Here is a 19514-nt window from a genome sequence, read left to right on the forward strand (position 1 = left end):
GTACTCAGTGTATTTTCACAGCACATATTATTAAATCTGCCAAAAAGAGAGACAGATGTAAACAGCTAAATCAAAGATATACATACTCAAAAATGATTAAGCTGGAGTGATGAGAACTGGGATGTTTTTAATTTTTTTCAAAGATATGTAAATATATTTATATACTCCATTGCCCTTTCTCCTTCCCACCAGACTTTGCAGCTCCAAGTGATGTTTGATTTTTTTTTTTTTAATAATATGACTTAATACTCTAGCTCAATAGTTTGGGGTTTTTTAAAGTCATGTAATCCTCTCAGCTTAGCTTTTTAATTAAAAAAAAAAAAAAAGAAAGAAAATATCTGAGCTCAAATAGGTTAGCAGCTACAGTGACTCTCTGTAGAAATGGTGTTACCTTTGAAGAAGGCAGGGAATTTTTCATACCACTCGGGTGGCGTGGGGGGAGCAGAGGCCCCAGGCACGTGCTCAACTGCCAAACCCCACGGCATCACGGCTGCTGTACCCACAGCAATGCTCCCTCTGGCTAGTTTAAATCTTGCTCATGTATAATTACAAGAGGTGCCTTTGCACCTCTAAACTGCAGATTATCTTAATCTATTTTTTACTAAAAAGCCAAGATCATTTTAGTGAAGAATATGTCAAATATAAGTTAATAGGAGGAAATGTAATATATCATTGCTCAGGGATGGCAAGCCTGCTGCTGGACTGCAGGTGGAGACTACGGCTTCTCAGGCACATGGGGATCCTTGCTGCCTTCCAAACCCTATATATTGTATACTGAAAATAAAATTTAAAGAAAAACAGCTTCTAAAATGTGGATCTGCTTTGCTTGACCACCTTCATAACTCCAATCAACTCAATTAAATGATCTCAGATCAGGACTACCTGTTTGCTGTCTCTACCCCAGATGCCAAGGGGAAGGGCCAGGCCAGCTTATGCTATTTAGTGCTATTGGGGCACTGACCAAACTCGACCAGGGATGAACACCTGTGAGGCCAGGACCAGTGACCTTGCTTAAATCCCCAGCACTCAGCACACTGACCATTAGGTCCCAGTCTCACATAGCAGTGGTTAGCATCTTGGGGTAAAAGAGAAACATGGGAAGGACAAGGAAAGACATACAATCTCCTTCCTTCTCCTCTCATAAACCAGAAATCCAATAGGTAGGATATCAGGTCACTAACTGGATACAAGAAATACAGATCTATGTCCTTGTTCAACCACACCATGCAACACCAACAGCAAGGACCTTTCATGTTTAAGGACCTTTTCTCCAGCCCACCTGAAAACCTTGTGGCTGTTTTGTTCTCTCTTTCATAGCAAATTATTACAGTTCTTGGTTTCAAATGCTACAAAACAAAAAGCGTTGAAGTCTATAAAAGAGTTCAGAGACAACACATCAAGCTCAAATTAGAGATTTAATTATAAACATTTTGTGTTGCTACACTTTGGATGCACTATAAAACTTTAACTGTTTTTAAAGCTCCAATACCAGGCAGCATATTCCTGTGCCATCTGCTGCAGGGTCACTCCTATCCTTGCTGTTTGAAATAAAACCTTTCTTCCCTGGAACGTCTCTTTTCTAAAGAGAAAGAATACCCTAAACGTCTTCTGGGGAAATTAATCCACTAGCACTTTCTCTCATGTGCAGCTTCACCCAGGACCCGAGTTATAAAATACTTGCCATTAAGGAAAGTAATACTTAAAACCAAACACTCTTAATACAGTGAAATTTGAAATGTTCCTGTTAGATGAATATAATATTAAGGCTATAAAGTGCATTTGGACTTTTATAACAGCTGTTATCTATGCAGACTTGAGGTCAGCAGTGACCATGTAGCATACAGGTAATGCCACGATACAAGTTATTCTGCCTAGTCTTTAGCAGCAATAAAAAACAAAATGCATAAAACTGACAATTTATTTGCTCATTTTCTTTACAACCAAAATCTCTTTGAGCAAGGCTGCTAGAATTGTGTTACCTAGAAAGTTGCAAGGCCACAAGTTCTCTATGCCTAAAAATGAGACTGAAGAAAGTATTTCCAAATACAAGTCCCCAGCTTGCAAAGTGAAGATGCTTTAGCAGCCTCAGGGGGGTCTCTGTGGGGGTCTTCAAGCACTGTCAAACAGAGAAGACCTTACTTTTTTGTTCCTTTAAATCCTTCCTATACTTTTGGGGATCACATTTGGGTTAGAAGCAGTAAGAATAGAAAACCTGGCATGACAAGTTGAGTCAGGAGTGCTTGGTCTGACACTGCTCAAGGAAGAGAGGAAGGTCCTGAGGCTCAGCTGGCCCAGAGGCCCAAAAGTTTGGATCAAAGAAAACAGGACCGGCATACCTACAAGGGAGAAGGTGGTCACTTAATACAGATACAGACTTAAATCTTTTCCAGTATCAGTCTTCCAGTTATCTATGTTTTATCCTCATAAGATACATGATGTTATATTTGCAATTTTCTGATTAAAGGCAGAGTATTTCAGTTTTCTGCTCCCTAATTTTGGGTAAGACCTAGCACCTATAGACAACACTGCCTTCCTGGGGCATGTCAACAGGTCCCAGACTTCCCACTCCAGAACGATATAGAATACACATGGTATCACTTGTCCTATTTTTCTCTTCCCACCATCAGCTGGGAATTCCAAACCCGATCCTCAGGCAGCTTTGTTTAGATAATGAAGAATTTATCCTCGAGTTCAGCTGCACAGCTGAAATTCACGTCTCCACTTCAGAGATGACAGAAGCCTCATATGAGCAACCTGGGTCTGCTGCTGCGTGGGTTGTGGTACCTGCCTCCCACTGCCACGGCACGACCACATTCCCGAGCCTTCCCACGGATGCTGCTCGGCCTTGGCCACGCTCCCACACTCGCTGCCCCACGGATACCCCATGGCAGAGCTGAGCTGCAATGCCCAGAGCAGAGGACATGCTACTCTATTACAGCAAGGTGAAAGAAGGCTGGCACACATAGGGGACAAGTGGAACTGAGTAAATTACAAGCTATGGGACATGCGCAGTGTCATTATATGAGCTATCTCAGCAATTATTTTTATCAGGTGGTGTGAGCTGGTCTGTCCTTCCTCCGGCAGCTTGGTGGTGAGTGCACTGCAGGCAGGCGGTCACAACACTGCTCTGCGTGCCCTGGAGATTTTGCATTATTTTTGCCTGTTGCTCCCCCCCTTTGGCAGGAGAGTAAGGAGCTCTGCGTAAGGGAGGGGAAGGACCTATCAGAGGAGAGGTCAATGCTAGACAAGCTCTCCAGTTACGAGTCCCAAAGCCTATTCCTCTTTACAAAGCCTTACTCCACAATCATCTTGGCAGTCACAGGACTGGAAAAGGCTTTTGTCTTCAACAGCTCAGCGTGGCATCCTAATGAACAGCTGGATCCAGTGCTCCCATGGTAGGGCAGAGAAAAGTAACCGTAAGTCCCACCTGAAAAGCACTTTAGAGGGCATTGAACACATCATTTCTGGTCCCTGAATTCTAGGAAAAACTGTTGGATCCAGGTGAAACATAAGCATGAGTGATGGGCTCAATGATTTGTCTTCTGAACCTCTAGGAACAGCAGCAGCACCCCCTTCCTCTCGCCAAACTCAGCCCAGGTTGGCCATGAGCTGTTGGCTGCTCCTGTCTCCCAGAGGTGCTGCCAGATGGCTGGGGCTTCCACATGGAGAGCTTCACGTCATGACCCTGTAGGAACATCTCTGATCAAATACCCGTTCAAATATTAGGTCTCCTGGGAAGACCTCGTAGTAGTGGCAACAGTCAGAAAGTGAGATGACCAGCTACACCATCCAACTCCTCTTTGGTTTTACAATATCACTGGCTCCAAAGCAATCACCCAGCCCCATCTCACCAGTCAGCAAAAGGAAAACACCCAGAAGGGCAGCCAGAGTGTCAGCGTTAGCTGCACAGCACTGAAACCGAGCAGCTATTTTCAGAAATGACTTTGCAGCTCAAAGAGATCAAGTGCCACCGAGATCTGTGCTGTACCAAACCAGGCCATTACAAGAGGGGCACGCACACCCCGCACGGCTGAGCTGCTCCTGAGCCGTGGTGCCTGGCGGGCAGGCGCAGGGTCCAGATCTCTGCAGCAGGAACCTGCACACTTTGTGCAAGGTCACAGGGCTAAAAAGCTCTGAAAGCCCAGAGAGCTGCTGGGCTAAAGCAAACGTGCCCACGTTACCTCCAGCACACCTTTCTATTTATACCAAAAGTACTTTTTCGTCCAGCCAAGTATTTCCAAAGTGTGGTGAGTAGAAAAATGCTGAAACTTAAAAAAATTTAATATGGTGTAGTTAATTATTAATAGTTCTGTATGAGCTTTATCTGTAGTCCCAAAAGTCAGCTCATTTCCCTGAGTACCAGATGATGGACTGCCAAAGTCTAACATTTTTGTATTTGCAGTGTTCTGCAATGCGTGTTTGCTCATCCTCATTTCTGGGAAGAGGCATTTGTCCCGACAAGATCACTGACATTTGATGCAGATTTTTAACCCTGTGTCATATTCTGATTTTTCAGTGGAAGAACCGTGTTGGCCACCTGTCCTTGTCCACTTGTAAGCACCAGCTCCAAGGAGAGGCACACCAACACTGTACCAAGGAAATTACATAAAGCAAGCTCCAGTTAAAATGCCAGAATAACTATTCACCCCCATGCACGCAGGCATATTTTTTTTCCAGGCATTTTTTAAGTCTTGAAGTTTGAAAAAAACCCACCCCGTAAGTCTCAATGTTACTTGCTGTTTGTGTTCTTGTCATACTTTTTCCAGTCATCTTCCCTCCCCCAGGGCCCGGAGACAAGTGAAAGCTTGGATGAACTAGTTACCACCCCAGCTCCTGATATCAAAAGTCTTCTTTAAAGGCTGCTCCCTCACAGGGGATCCCTCATCCCTTCTGGGCCAGCAGCTCTAATTTGCATTGAAACAAGCGGTAGTAAAAAAATTGCCTTAGCTGTCAGCCTGCTAGAAACACCCACTGGCAGAGTCGGAAAAAGCTGCATTCTGTCCTACTTCTGGACTTAAAAAGCAGGGGGTGAAAAACAACAGCAAGGAAAGCGTGAACGCCTGCCCCACGACCTGGAGTGATGGTCTGGCAGAGCACACCACGGGAAAGTCCACTCGTGGACACGCGGTGGGCTTCCACGGACAGTGTGGCATTGCCTCGGCAGTACGGGGGCTGCTCGGCTTCCTGAAGCCCTGGGGACCACCGGTGCCAAAGCAGCACAACCTGTGCAGAGTCTGATGGAGGCATTTTGCTCACATTATTTTAAAGCACTGAAGGAAGTGGGCCAGTGGGGGGGGGGGTGAAGTTATAATTAAATCCTTGCAACAAAAGCAAAGGAACCCAACACATCACCCTGCCCAGGCTTTCCTGAGCCCACTTGCTTCTCAAAAGGAGCAGCAGGACTAAGGATTTTAGGAAAAATGCAGCTCAAGCCATGAGGTATTCAACCAGGAGACAGAACCAGTCACAGGGGAGACAAGGCAGCCAGGGAAAACTGAACTATTGCCCATGAACCTTAGAAGTGACTGCCAATGAGACTGACACGCATTTGTATCCAAGGCTGGTGGCTTAGGCAAGCTCAAAGCAAGATTTCCAATATTTGAGGGGCCAAATAAAGGCACTTAAGTCCTGGAAGGTCTGCAGACTTGAACCTCTTGACACCTGGAAGGCATGTTTGGATAGAGGTTTGGGTTTTCTTAGTTTTGAATTGTCATGATAAAAATCCTACCAGCATGGAAAACCAGGGGGTGGTACACATGCAAGTCACAGATACACCCTGGAGCCCAATACCAGGCTTGTTACTTCATTTTTCAACAAAATGTTTTTGTTTTTTTTTTCCTCACCACCAGCAGTGCTCCTGTGTCAGCAGCAATGTTGAGAGGGCACTGGAACCAGCAGGAGACCTCTGTTACCCAAGGGACTAGGATAGCTTCCATCAAGTTATTTAAGGCACCACAGAAAGGGGTATTTTATTATGGAAATCTAATTGGACTTCACAAAAGGGTGCCGAGTTGCAAATAGGGTCTTGTAGCAAAGGGTTCACAAGAGCTGCCAAGAACTTCCCCAAAAGACCAAATGGATTTTTCTCCACCATCTTTTAGTCATGTACACAAAAGCGTTCAAGCCATCAGCTGGACTAGTTAGAAACAAAAAAACCCAAGAGCTTATCAGTGCAACACACCTCAGACAGAGAACAGGACAAAAACCAACTCAGCCCCATATTGAGCAAGGGCTTCCAGGAGGATGAGACAGGACCACCCCAGCATGGGAAAAGGCACACAGGGCATTGCAGAGGTGGAACAGACCAGGGACAAGTCACAGGGCTTTGGGCTACTGTCCATCCTCTCAGGGGACACCAAGAGTAGGGGTGCACCACAGGGGATGACGAGCCCAGGGCTTAGGGTGACCACAGCACAAGCAGAGCCCCCACCAACCTGATGCATCCAGCAGTATCCCAGCCAGGGCAGGTTGGGGATGGCAAGAAGCATCCCAGAAAGCCTGGTCATCCTCAGCCCAGGCAAGGTGAACAACCAGGTCTAGAATCCAGGGCAGCGTACAACATGGGTCTAGGGCTCAATCAGGAGATGGGGCACAGGCACACCAACAGCAAATCTCCAACCAGGGCTGAGACTCATGCTGGAGCTTAAATGGAGCTCAGCTCGTGGGGCCGCAGGGTGGTGGGATCACAGGTGGAGCTGGTGAGGCCCCAGGTGGGGTTGGTCAGGACAATTAGGAGCTACAAGGGCCACACACACTTTGTGGTGCCCCTTGCTGGGAGGCTTGGGGTCAGCGTCGCTGCCACCGGCTGCACACGTTGTGCACCAAGGCAAGCAGAAAGCTGATGTGGGGTGTTGGGGAGCAAACGCTGCTTCTTCCCTGCTCCCCTTTTTGGGGGCTTCCCAGCAGCAAAAACCTGACTCTGTCGGATTCTCCTTCCCTCCCCTCTGGGGAGCAGCTCTGGGATGCACCCAACCGATGACCGCAGGACGGGTCCCTCCTGAGGTTGAACACCCAAAACCCGTGCACAGCGCAGTGCCGCAGGCAGCCCGAGGCAGCAATGTGCCAGGGGTGAGGGGTCCTGGCCGGGCTGTCCCTCTGTCCCTTGTGCCCAGAGGGCACCGGTGCCATCAGCGGTGGGCTCGAGGAGGCGGAGGTGTTTGCAGCAGCTGTTCTTGGGGGACACCACGATGTCTTTGTTGTAAAGAGCATCCCCAGCTCTGATGCAGCGGTAGCATGGGGACCTGAACAACTCCCTCACGTATGGGAACAAGCCATCACCTGCTTTGCTTTTTTATGAAAATGAAAAAAGAAATCAGCAGCTGTTTTATTCCCCTGAGTTAGTTTGCCAAAAGAGCATTCCTCTTGACTTTGGTCTGCTATCACAACCTTCCCCAGAACCCTTTATTTCCAGCAGTAAATAATAAACATGCAAGATCCAGTCACCTTGCAGTAAAAGTCAGAAATTAAGAACTTCTCAGTGGTACTGGGAAGAAACATTTCAGAGCCAGTACTACAGACACTTGCTGCTGTATCAACACCAAACTTCTGCTGCCTCTGGCTTGTTGCTTTTTTGAGCCTCTTGAGATGGCTGAGGGGGGGCTTGCAGGAGCAGGGCAGAGCCTGGCGAGGAGATGGCAGTTGCGCTTCTGAGCCCAGAGGTCCATGCCAGGGGTGGACATGATGAGACGGGTGATGAATTATTGGTCATAGAGAGGCAGCGTGAGAAAAGAGGGTTCGAGAGACAGTCGGGACTCAATGGCAGTTGCATCCCAAAACTTCTGTACGCTGTCTCTGCGGGGGCTGCGTCCACCCCCGCAGATTTACAGCTGCTGCCATGCCGTCCCTGGAGAGGGGACCATAACCCCGCCGCCAGATTGACTGTGGCCAGTGCAGCATGACCCGCTGCTTGGCATTTCTGGTCTCGCTGGGAAAACTCGTTTGCTGGCCGCTATTTGGGTCGGTGGCAAACATAATTACTCTTACTGATTAGTTAGGAGCTGCACGCACAGCTATTGTACCTCAGGTTAATATCGCCATCCATCTCCCCCGAGCCACGCGCCTCGTGGACTGTAATCTCTGAGAGGCAAAACCTGCACATCTAGAAACATGTAACGAAGTCCTCGGGCATCTTTGTAATAGTGCTGCTGTTTGCTAACCGCGACGGCAAGTGTGTTGTATTATTTATAAAAGAGGAGGAAAGCGCAGCAGAACGAGAGTGCCCACCCTCCTGCCGAGGGCCAGGACCCATCACAGCATCTCCCAGGCTGGCGGGCAGGATCCGAAACCTGTCCGGAGCATCTGAACAAGCCTCCCCGTGCCCAGGAGTGCTGAGCATCGCTGTCTCAAGGACCTGAGAAAAACAATCCCCCGCACTTAGCCAGGCCAGCTCCTCTGCAGTTTACCCGGTAAAGTCTGCAGGAGCTCAGAGCAGACTTTTTACAGGTTATGAACATTTTGGGTGTTCACCATGGGAATGGGATCCAGCCCCCAGCTGTCCGCAGTTACTCAAATGCATTTCATATCTCCTACCTGTAGCCTCTGTATGTGACAGAATCCATATCTGGAAATGCCCAGATATATTTTGAAGCATACAGCCTAGCCACTTTCTCTGATCCTTTTGTCATGAATTATCTGCCTCATGCAGACAAAAAAGTGCATGCATGCAAATGCTTAAATTCTTTAAACTGTAACCCCATTGTATCATCAGCTTGGTAGTTTTGAATCTATATATCCACCTAAAGGCTAACCCATTTTCAAGATTAAAGAGGAAAACAAAAATAACTCAGTACCTTCCAGCTAGGAGAAAAATATATTATTCACTTCATTAATCAAAATCTAGGTCACTTACCAAATACACATACTGTTAAGGAAGACAAATTAAAATTTCTCTTAATAAAAGCCACTATTTCAGAAACTTGGTTTTATGCTAGAAAGCTGATCTGCAAAAATTTCAATACCATCAACCAACTCCGATGCATTGCTAAGAATTAAGCCTCTTGCTGTCCTTTTAACATGGGTGCAATGACAGGAAAAACCTTTTCACTGAACATGCCCAGTACAGTGAGGCTCTCCCAGAGGTGTAACAGGAGCAAAGCCCTATGGAGTCCCCAGTGCTGCCTGTGCCAGGCTGTTAATGAAACGGGTCTGCGTGGACGAGGAGGTGAGAAGCCGGCAAGCTACCCTCTCACCTTTACTTTGGAAGAAATCTCTGCCCTCATCCTGCCCAAGGGGCTGTGGCAGAGCCTGCGGAGAGGTGACGGGGTGCATGGCTGCTGAGATGCGGCTCACTGCCACGCCAAGCCTTGGCATAACACAAACTCACTGTGTCTGCCCCAGCAAAGCCCCAACATAGGAGTTACATACCAACAGGGGCACCAGACGGAGTTGATGCTGTTTTTTTCAATATATTCCCTGAACCGTATACACATTCAGGTCTATGAAACTGTCTAGGGCTGCAGGGACCAGGAGTGGCCACCAGATGCACTTCTGTTCCTGCTCATGGAAAACATCTTTTCCCATGAAGGGCAAAACTGTGCCCGCCTGGTACCCCTGAGCATCCCCCTGCCTGACCCAAACAGCTCCCTGGCCAAGCCTGTTCAACATGCATAAAGAAACAGTTCAACATGCATAAAGTACAAAAGGTGAAGCAAAATCCAAATCAGGCTCTCTGCTGCCATCCAAGAATCCTTCTACCTGATTTTCTTTAATGAATTTGAAACACCATGCTGCAAATCTTAATTAAATTCACATTTTTCAATATTCAAGTATGTTGCCAGAAAATGTTCAGCTAGGTCCTTCCACAGGAGCACAGAGAAGCTTTTAAAGTTTTTAGGACTTGTCTTCCTATTTTCATTCTTAAAAGGTACTTTATGTTCTTCATTCTTTCAGATCTAGACTCCAGGCACTCAGGTTTTGTGACTTGTATGAGTTTTTTCCATCATAAGTGACGCAGTCTTAAAAAAAATAGCTATAATTCAAAAGTTTCTGGTTTTCACTCACTCCTTGTTTTTTGTAGCTGTCTCCTGGGTTGGCTATACTTTTTATGCAAATTTTCTGTGATTATGCAAAAATATCTAATTAGATTGATTGATATTGTCATATCAACAAAACCCAGACCTACTTTCAAATCCCCATGAAATATGTGTACCAGGCAGTATTATCATTTCAGGCTTTTTCTTTGGGGACTCTGTTTTGCATTTGTTATTGTTTCAGAAACAGTGGTTGCTCCTCACATTACCTTGCTTGGAGATCATATTTCTTTAATCAGAGCTTTCAATTGTGGTGCTAATAATCTCAAAATTTTCCAGCTGGCTTTGATGCTGCCAAGGTAAGGAGAGTGGCGTTGGGCTGCTGTGCCTGCACAAAAAGCAGCAATAACTGCGCTGCTATGAGACCCAGGGCCAGAGATGTCCGTAGCCCAAGTATTCCTTGAAAATATGAATTTTGGGGATTACATGATGAGATCAGTCCTGGTTCCCAGAGAAATAGGAGCTGGCTGGTCCCCACGTCAGATCAATGTAGCTTGTAGCTTGAAGATGAAGTTTTTTTGGGGTGGAAGAAGCAGAAAGCACCAGTCTTTAAATACAAGCTCATGTGTGTCTGGTACATCCCACACACATGAAGACCCATCAAGACAGAAGGAGAACGTTTCTTCCCCAGAACCACTGGGTCTGGGAGACCTCAGGTCCCTGGTTTGGGCATCAGCAGTACCCAAGCCCTTCCCACACCCTGCCGCAGCTCCCACCGGTGCCTTCCCGGGAAGACCTTGGCATCACCTGCCCCAGGCAGCCAGCCCGTGCTCGGCCGCTCTCGGCCACTCGGTATGGAGGCAGAGAGGCCGTACGAGCGAGAAAGGTGTGCGCAGCCAGGCAGGGAGCACAGTGCCCGTTAACGAACCCCCCTGCTCCCCCATCCCGGTGCCATACAGACACGGCCAAGGTGTCCAACATCGCTTCCCCTGAACACCGAAACCCTCACCCCCCCAAAGAAACCCTGTTGATGCTGTGAGTCTATTATAGGTGCACACAAACCCAGAGAAGGGGAAGAGCAGCCTGAAAAGAAGAAGGGGACCTTATGAAGGCAAATCCCAACTCTCAAACAAAGGTGTTCTTACCCAAGAAAGACCATCATGGAGAGTGTGGAGATCAGTCCCGGACGACGTCTCCTCAGGGCTGCAGCCACTCAGCGGCTCTGCCTCCTTCTCCCAAGCCCTGAGTGAGGGTCCGCACCCCCCAGCATCCAGCACAGCCTTTGCTGCAAAGTTACTTGACATGGAATTTGGCGAGGGGTCAAGGTTTCGACTGCAGCTCAGTAAGAGCGGTGCAAGGGAGCAGCATCCCAGCGGAGAGCAGCGATGCTCTCCAGGGTCTGCCACGTTCAGCCACGCAAAACGAAGGACAACAGCCTCATCTCCCCCTCATCCTCTCCCTCCCCGGCTCTAACGAAAGGTGGGTAGCAAGCTCAGCTGGGTGATAACCTGGGAGTCACTGAGCGGGGAACGTCTCCCTACAAAAACCCACCTGGTTAATTTTGGGGGGGGGAGGTAAGAAGAGTGCAGCAAGCTCTGCAGATTTTCAAAGCAGCTTCAAATTATAAAACCCCTGTGAAACAGAGGCTGACAGTGCGTGTGAGCCACAGACCTCCATTCCACGAGACTCCCGAGGAGCGTGGGGATGGGAGCGTGGGCGCCGGGCGATGCTGTGCCTGGAGCTGCCCGTGCCCTGCGGCTGCGCCGGGATTCCCTCCGCTGCAGGGCAGCTGCAGGAACGGGTCCTCCAAGGATTTCTCACAGCTAATTAATGGCTGCACAGCTAAGAATATGGACTGTTTTTAGCTTGCTTTGCTCCACACCACTGAGCTTGAAAGGGTAAAGCAACCGGTGTAATTTTTACAGCAGGAGACCTGTACCTCTTACAAGTGGGAACCAGCTGCTTCAGAGGAGGTTGGTTAAGCCCAGCCTATCGTCTGGAAATACAAGAGATGGTAATGGTTTTTTTTAAGGAGTAGTAGAGACCAACTGGACAGTGACAGAAATGGGGGAAGGATCTCCTGCATCTTCTTACTTGTTGCACTTTAGTTCTGGGCTGCATAGCGATATGGTCTGCAACAGGACAGGTTTCATGGGCTGATACTCCAAAATCCCCACCGTCCATGGAGGACAAGCACTGGACAGAATAATAAATAACCTTGTCCCATCCACCTGCAAATAACCCCCTCACTTTGCTGGAGTCCTGTGAGTTCTCCAAGGACCCTCCTAGGACACAGGAGTTTTCTCCCCCATTCGTTGCCAGTACATTTTCTTTTTCCACAGAGTTTCTCAATGGCCATGTTTCAGCCTCCAGCTTAATTCAGCAGCGATGATATCGGCTCCCCCCTCTTCAAAATGCAAAGCACAGCCCATGCTTGGGATGTGGTGCTGCAGTCATTGGTGCTGCACTGCACAGAGGGGCAGGGACAGAAAATGACTTATTTTACCCGTGGCTCCGTGATGACAAAAGCAGCCGACCCGGCTGCTATTCCCAGCCCTGTCACCGACACCGCAGGAGAGCCCAGATACATTACTGACATCTCTGTACTGTCTCTTCCCCTCTGCAAAAGAAGGGAGAGAGATGCTAATATTAACATAACTTTTCAGAGAGGCTTGGAAACCCATGGATAGAAAGTGATTAAGTTAGCATTGCTATTAATAGATTTCCCTGCTAATTCACATAAGTGGAAAGATTACCAAGAAATGGAGCGAGTATAATGTTTTGCAATTACCCTGCAAGTAAAGGTACATGATAGCTGGGAAAAATTTGCTTAAACAAACACCAAGCGTGCTCAGTGAGCTAGTTCACAGGAGGGTACCTAAAGCTGTAACTCAATAGTTTTCTGTTCACCTAATTCTTATATTTTAACATATCAGAAATATGTATGGAGGTAAATATTTGTGTCTGACAATAAAAAGAAGTGCCCAGAATAAAAAGGGCAAAATAAGTTCTTTCCTCTCTGCTTTACTCAGAGGTGTGAGACCTGGGGATGCATGGGGACACACATGATGCCCGTGGGGTCTTCAGGATAAATGGGGAGGGCAGGGGACTGGCCAGTACTGACAAATGACCACTGGAGGTTGAGAGAGAAAGCTCTAATTTCCAGTGAGAATAAGAAACACAGAGGCCTAAAGAAATAAGAAGAATAAAATATTACCTAGTTGGGAAAGCTGCTAGTCACCTACCTGAGGAAATAAGAAGTATAAAGATAAATATACTGCATAAGGAAAATATCAAGCCTTTAGGAGAGCTGACATTTTTCCAGTGTGAAGCAGAAAGAAAAGCTCAAGAAAAGGAGCAGATAGCTGTCCAGTTAAAAGTGTCTCTAGTTTAAACCATGTGTAAAAGTGTCTAGATTAAAACCATGTTTCTTAGTACTTCTTATTACTACTTCTTAAGGTACTAGTATTTTACCCCATTTCTGCTATGCCAGTGCTGGAGATCATCCAACTCTTCCTCTCTTAGAAGGCTGCTTCCCAGCTCATCGTTACCAGCACATTCCCTTGGCGTATTTCTGATTGTTGCACCAGCATTGCTAATGAAAATATTAAATAAAATTGGTCCTCACTCTTGTCTTTCAGAAAATCCACTGGTAACTGCCTCCAGCCTATGACTGCCACTAACACCATTGATTTTCATCTCTCTAGGAAATTATTCATCTCCTTGGTCATATTATAGCTTTTCATTATTATCCATCCTCTCCTATTTAAGCAGTAATATCCCATCTGGCACAGTGGCAACTGTTTTATTCCCTTAGTCCCTGTTTAACATAAACCATCCTTATTGAAAATAGACATAATATATGTACTTCCTTTTGGCCAGTGTGCAAATGACCTTTAAATTCTGTCCATCGCCCCCCCTTTATTCCTTTTTACTTTTATGATCTTTTTGTTTATATGAATATTTAGTGTTTAATATCCCTTATGAGACATAGCTGAGCCTGTCCTGAGGCACTCATCAGTTCTCTCTACATTTCCTGACCTCAGAGCTGCTGGATTTGATGGTCGGTTCTTTCCTTCATTCATTGAAAACTTATCCTTAATCCCTTTCTGAGGTGGATTTGCATTTGTTACCTTGAGACCCAATTTTGCATAGTTTTGGCACTGTGGATTCAAGCAAATTGGGGTTTTATCCATATTCAACTACCTGAGTTCTTCCAACCATGTCACTTCACTAATAAACTCTCCGACTTTCTCAGTGTGTCCCTTTGAAATTCAAATCTTGGTTAAGAGCTTGGTCACTTCATTAACAGCATAGCTCCAGCCTGCCTTCTTAGTTCTTTCAAATACTGTATTTTAAACTGAAGTGACTTACAAGTGCTCAGTTCGGGCTTTTTCTCAAAAAAGACACCACTTCTTTACAATGTTCTTCTCCCTGCTTACCCAAACACTCAAAATACCATTATCTCCTATTGATCAACTGACTGCCAGGTAAATAAATCATTTGACTACTATGCTCTGAAGTATCATTGACTTGCCATTATTGCGGCAACTTCTTTTGTCTTATTTATCCCTGGGAAGATAAAGTCTCTTCTACTGATTTGATTCTCATTTACTCATAGGAGAGCGATAAGTGTGTGTGCTTTCACCCGTCTCCATACCCTCCTCGAGGTTCCTCTGTTACTCCATAGAATCATTTTATCCACTTTTACTTCTTTTTTTTAACCTTGTCATCCAACCACTCACCCTCTTTTCTTCAGCCATTACCATTTGTCACTATTGTTTGATTATCCTACGTCTCTGGACCGTGGACTCAGAGTAATACACCAACAACGAGAAATGTCACAAGAGGGAATGTCAAAAAATAAAATGCTTAATGCTCCTTAAATATTTTGAAAAGAATATTCTAAATGCAGGGAGCAGAGGCTGTTGGCAATGCTCCTTTGAATTAATGCTGCTTAAATATGCCAAATTTTGCTTTGATCTTATTAATTCCAATCACAAACGAAGCACAGCTTTCACTCTGTTGGGTTTTTTTTCCTGAAAAAGATCAAAATATATCTTGTGTCCAGCAATTAAACAGTTTGTTTCTGAACTCCACAAAGTTTAATATTCCACTTGAAATGCAAGGGTAGGAAGCCTATTAATAGGAAATATGTTAACCGTGATTTATGCAGAGCTTAAACATTGTGTGGTGATACATTAATGTGATTTTGACTTATTCAAAGGTTTCTGAAAAGTGAAAAGGCAGAACAATGTTGCCCCTAGAAGAGAGGTGACGTGCAGTTCAGAGCTCCCATCAAAACAGTCTGTAATTGATTTACAATTTTTTTAAAAATTTCTGAAATTAAAAAAACCACAACAAAATAGAAAACAGAGCATTGCAATGCTGCTCCCCTTACGTGTTATTTACCTATGTTTTAATTGTGTACCAAGTGCTTTGTGCAGCTATAGGTATTGCATTATGGAAATGTTTTCATTAAAAATCCCACATGGAAAAAGCCTTTCACCTGTGCAGGTTTTCCCAGGCAGCAGCAGTGCACAAACTCAGCCTCAGACCTCAGAGCTATTGCTTTCATTGGACTTTCTCTTTAGAAAATAACAAGTTGAGCCCTTTGTAGGTAGTTAGAACATAAAATTGAGGAATATTAGTTTACCTTACAGACTGAAAGCCAGAAGGGAACATTGGGTAATTTATTCCTACTCCCTTTACAGCAGTATTCAGGGGCTGTAATTTTTCTTTTTTCTGGAACCCTTTGATAAGCTGAGCTAAAGCACGCTTGCTAAAAGTGTAACCGTGCTTGATGTGAATACTGCAGGAGATGGAGCATCTACCCTTTTTATCGGTGGTTTGTCCCAACAGCTCATTCAGCGGCAGTAGGGCACTTTTAGCAAGCAAAACACCACGTTTACCCGGAGATCCTTTATCTGCCGCAATTTCTCTCGGGGATGGGGAAGGTGCTTTGTGCTTTGCACGGCTTATCCTCAAAACAGCTTTTCTCAGATGGCACCGGCACACCAGCAGTGCCTACGAGGAGCTAAGATGCTTTCTCAAAGGAGCTTGAGTGATTGTGCAGGAAAACAAATAACCGGGTATATCTCCTGCTGCTCGCCTGATGTACCGGGCAGGAGCGTTCCCCTGGGGTACCAGACCTGCCCCGTTCCTGTTGCTCATCCTTACGCTCCCACGCTGAACGGCTGCTGGCCAGCCCCCCTCCACAGTGGAAACGTGTCCAGTAGCTCCAGCTGCCGCCAGACCATCCTCCCCAGTTCCAGCAGGCAGCTGGGCCACCCCACAGCCCTGTCGGAGCGGCTCCGCATCTATCATAGAATCATCTGACATGCTCAACAACGCACATTTATTCTCTAATAAAGATCAACAAAAAACCAGTATTTGCTTTCTGTTTCGGTGTTTCATCTCACGGCTGACTTTTATGGCATTCTCATAAAGCTTAAAAGCTCATCTTGTAGTGTAATCAAGCTAAAAAGTCATGTTATCACAACAATGTGATTGCTTATGCAATATGTTAGAGGCGTTTTAAAAAAACCATATGTTCAGTCTGCTATAGAAGAGCAACAGGATGTTGTAAAGTTGATGCCTCTTGTTAAATCTGTCATAAACTATAATATTTTATTTAACTCCAAGTAAAACTCAGCTGACAAAAATACTTTATGGTTCCCTATTAATGTGAATAGGAGCCATGCATCATCACTAATGCAGGAAACAAATCATGTGGGCCAGCTGTTTAATAAGAAATATCTTTTGCACTGTATTTATCTTTGCCATCTAGCCCAGCAGTTTTATCTTGTGTGAAGGTTCTTCCCTCATCTTCTTTGTACTGAGTATTTGATAGCACTGCTAAATGCATCAGTTTCTGCTGAAGAGAAAAGAAATCTTTCCCTAAGTTTATCCTGGTGTCAGAATACAAACAAAATGGCTAAAACTTATGCACAAAGCCCACTGAGCAAAATTCAGCATAACCTCCCAGTGAGCAGCAGCCCTGCCTTCCCTGGGCTGCCCAGGAAGAGCCGCTCTGCAGCTCAAGCCAGGAGGCATCAAACGCCCCGTCTGCTGCTCTCCCGAGCACACGGGTCCTCCGAGACTGCTCCATCTGCTGCTGACGAGACACGGCAGAAAGCAGACTGATTTTAACATCAGACTTGCCTCTTTGCCTAATTACGACACAAGTTGTTTTGCAGAGGTTAAAACCTCACCAAAAAAAAAAAAATCCACCCTTTCCTCTTAGCCAGCTCCACCTGCCACGGGAGACAACCCGTGCAGCGGTCACACGAGTGCTGCCTGTTCAGGATTTCGGTGTGTGCTAAGGGGGATCTAAGACTCTGTGAGTTGTCAAGCCCCTGTAACGCCACAGTACTTTAAGTACTGGTTTATGGCATAGAACAAAGAAAAAGCAGTAACAAGTTTGGCCAATGAAATATTTACAGATCGATAATCTCCCTACCCAAACAAGAACACAGCACTGAGGCCAAAAAACAGTCTATTTGTAAGACAGCTGTGTGTGGTGGTGCATTTCTTCCCCCTCTTTGGGCTGATCTATGAACTTGGGAAATCTCGCTAGGACTTAGCGTAAGTGTGATGAGTTGGGTGGTTAAGTCGCCTTGACTGTACCAGGAACACTTGCATGGCTAAGACAGGGAGCTGCGCTGACCGTACCGAGGACTCCTGTTGCCTGGCGGAGGCTGGGGATGGGAGTAGGGATAATTGTCATTTCCTGACAACCTTGGGACATACCTCAGTCCTCTCCTGACAGCCTTGGAGCATCCCATATCTGAATCTTAAGTCATTCTCTGAGAGCCTTTCTTATCTGAATTGTAACTCATGTGAAACAGTACCAGTGCTACTGGAATCCCAGTAATTTGTTGATGACAAAAGTCAATCATCTCCCAAACCTATAAAGAGCAGTACTAAGTGAGACCCTTTGAGTTCTCCTGGACTGCAGCAGGCTGTGACCAGCATCTCCCTCTGAGCAGGATGCCTCTCAGAGCACGTAGACTTTCCAGTTTGCAAAAATCAGATGTCTGTTGCCAAAAGCTGACATGACCTGGGCTGATACTCTTCGCTCCTTGAGGCTCGACCCTTCGCCCATTGAGAAAGATGCCGAAGCATTTGATGTGAATATTTTCACTGACCTCGAGGGGCGTTTTTAACAGGTATATGTCTTTGACTCACTTATATGTGTATCTCTTAGTGTCTTTGTGCAAGTGTGTGTGTACTAACCTGAATATTCTATAGCAAGTACATTGCAAGCATTGCTTTTCAAATCTATACATAAATTACTGTCATGAACTTCATTCAACTGCGAATGAATCTCAGGCTGCTATTATGCTCAAAGTCACTGTCGTAACCTTTATTCAACTGTGAATGAATCTCAGGCTGCTGTTATACTCATAATCCCTTTAGATATAAACCATTGACCAAGTCTGGGACCAGGAGTTGATCCAGCCGCACCCACACTCTGACAGGAGTTCAGAAAACAAGGGGGTCTTCTCTGAACCTCCTGACTCAGCAAGAGGGTCTCCCCTACCTTTTTACATTCCTGATCTCTGTAGAAATCATGATAAATCAATTCTAACCTGATTTTCCTTTGCATGTTTCTCTCTTAACCTTTTGCATCATTGGTTTCATAGTTTTAGTTTGATTCTAACTTAATTTTCATTTGTACATTCCATCAATGTATTAATTAATAGAGTGAACCTTGCCATCAAATTCTGTGAAGCTGCACTTTCATAAACTCCTATTAAAGCGTTTTTGCTAATACCCTTGAAGGTGATTCTTTTAGTGGTCCAAACCACTCCATTTCACAACACTGTGACACAGTTAGGCAATAACACATCAGTGACACCAGCTACCTGATTGATTGCTCTGCTCTTCAACCCACCCGCAGGCCACATCCATGCTAATTAATTAAAGAGTGCCTGTCCCGCAGTGCCCAGGTTAGCCCACTGTTGGCATGCTCCCTGGTGTGGGCTGGGGCACGATTTGGGGGGCTTCATGGGAACAGGACCCCTGGGAGCCGACGTGGATGAGGCTGCCCCGTCCATCAGGGAAAGACGTTCTGGTGTACAGACGTGAGCTGTGCCACCACGCTTCCCTCCAAAGCCAAAGCACTGGCCTTGGCCCGTTTTATTTACTAGCAGAGACAGAGTGAATGGTTACCATGTCCTTGCTAAGCCTGGTGAGAAATAGCAGAAAATTGAGTCCATGGGACCCAGGTCAGATTAACACCACGCAGCCAGCAAAGCTACCACGCCGCACCGAACAGCAGCTCCAGGCACACGTTGCCTGCCTCCTCACCTACTCATTCCACAGCTCATGACAAAAATCAAGTGTTAGCTGGAGATACGGAACCCAGAGCCAAACATAAGTTTTCCCTTGTGCCCAGGATGGGTGGGGTTTGGCCCATTCCAGAAGAAGTTTTGGGAACCAGGGGCGGTAAATCTTTCATCTGGAGCTTAAGTTTCAGCTCACCTCTGCAGGGTGTCATTTCATTTGTTTTGAAGAATGTTTTCTTATGATACAAGACCT

Source organism: Buteo buteo, chromosome 6 (genome assembly GCF_964188355.1).
Source record: "Buteo buteo chromosome 6, bButBut1.hap1.1, whole genome shotgun sequence".
In the NCBI taxonomy this organism is placed as follows: domain Eukaryota; kingdom Metazoa; phylum Chordata; class Aves; order Accipitriformes; family Accipitridae; genus Buteo; species Buteo buteo.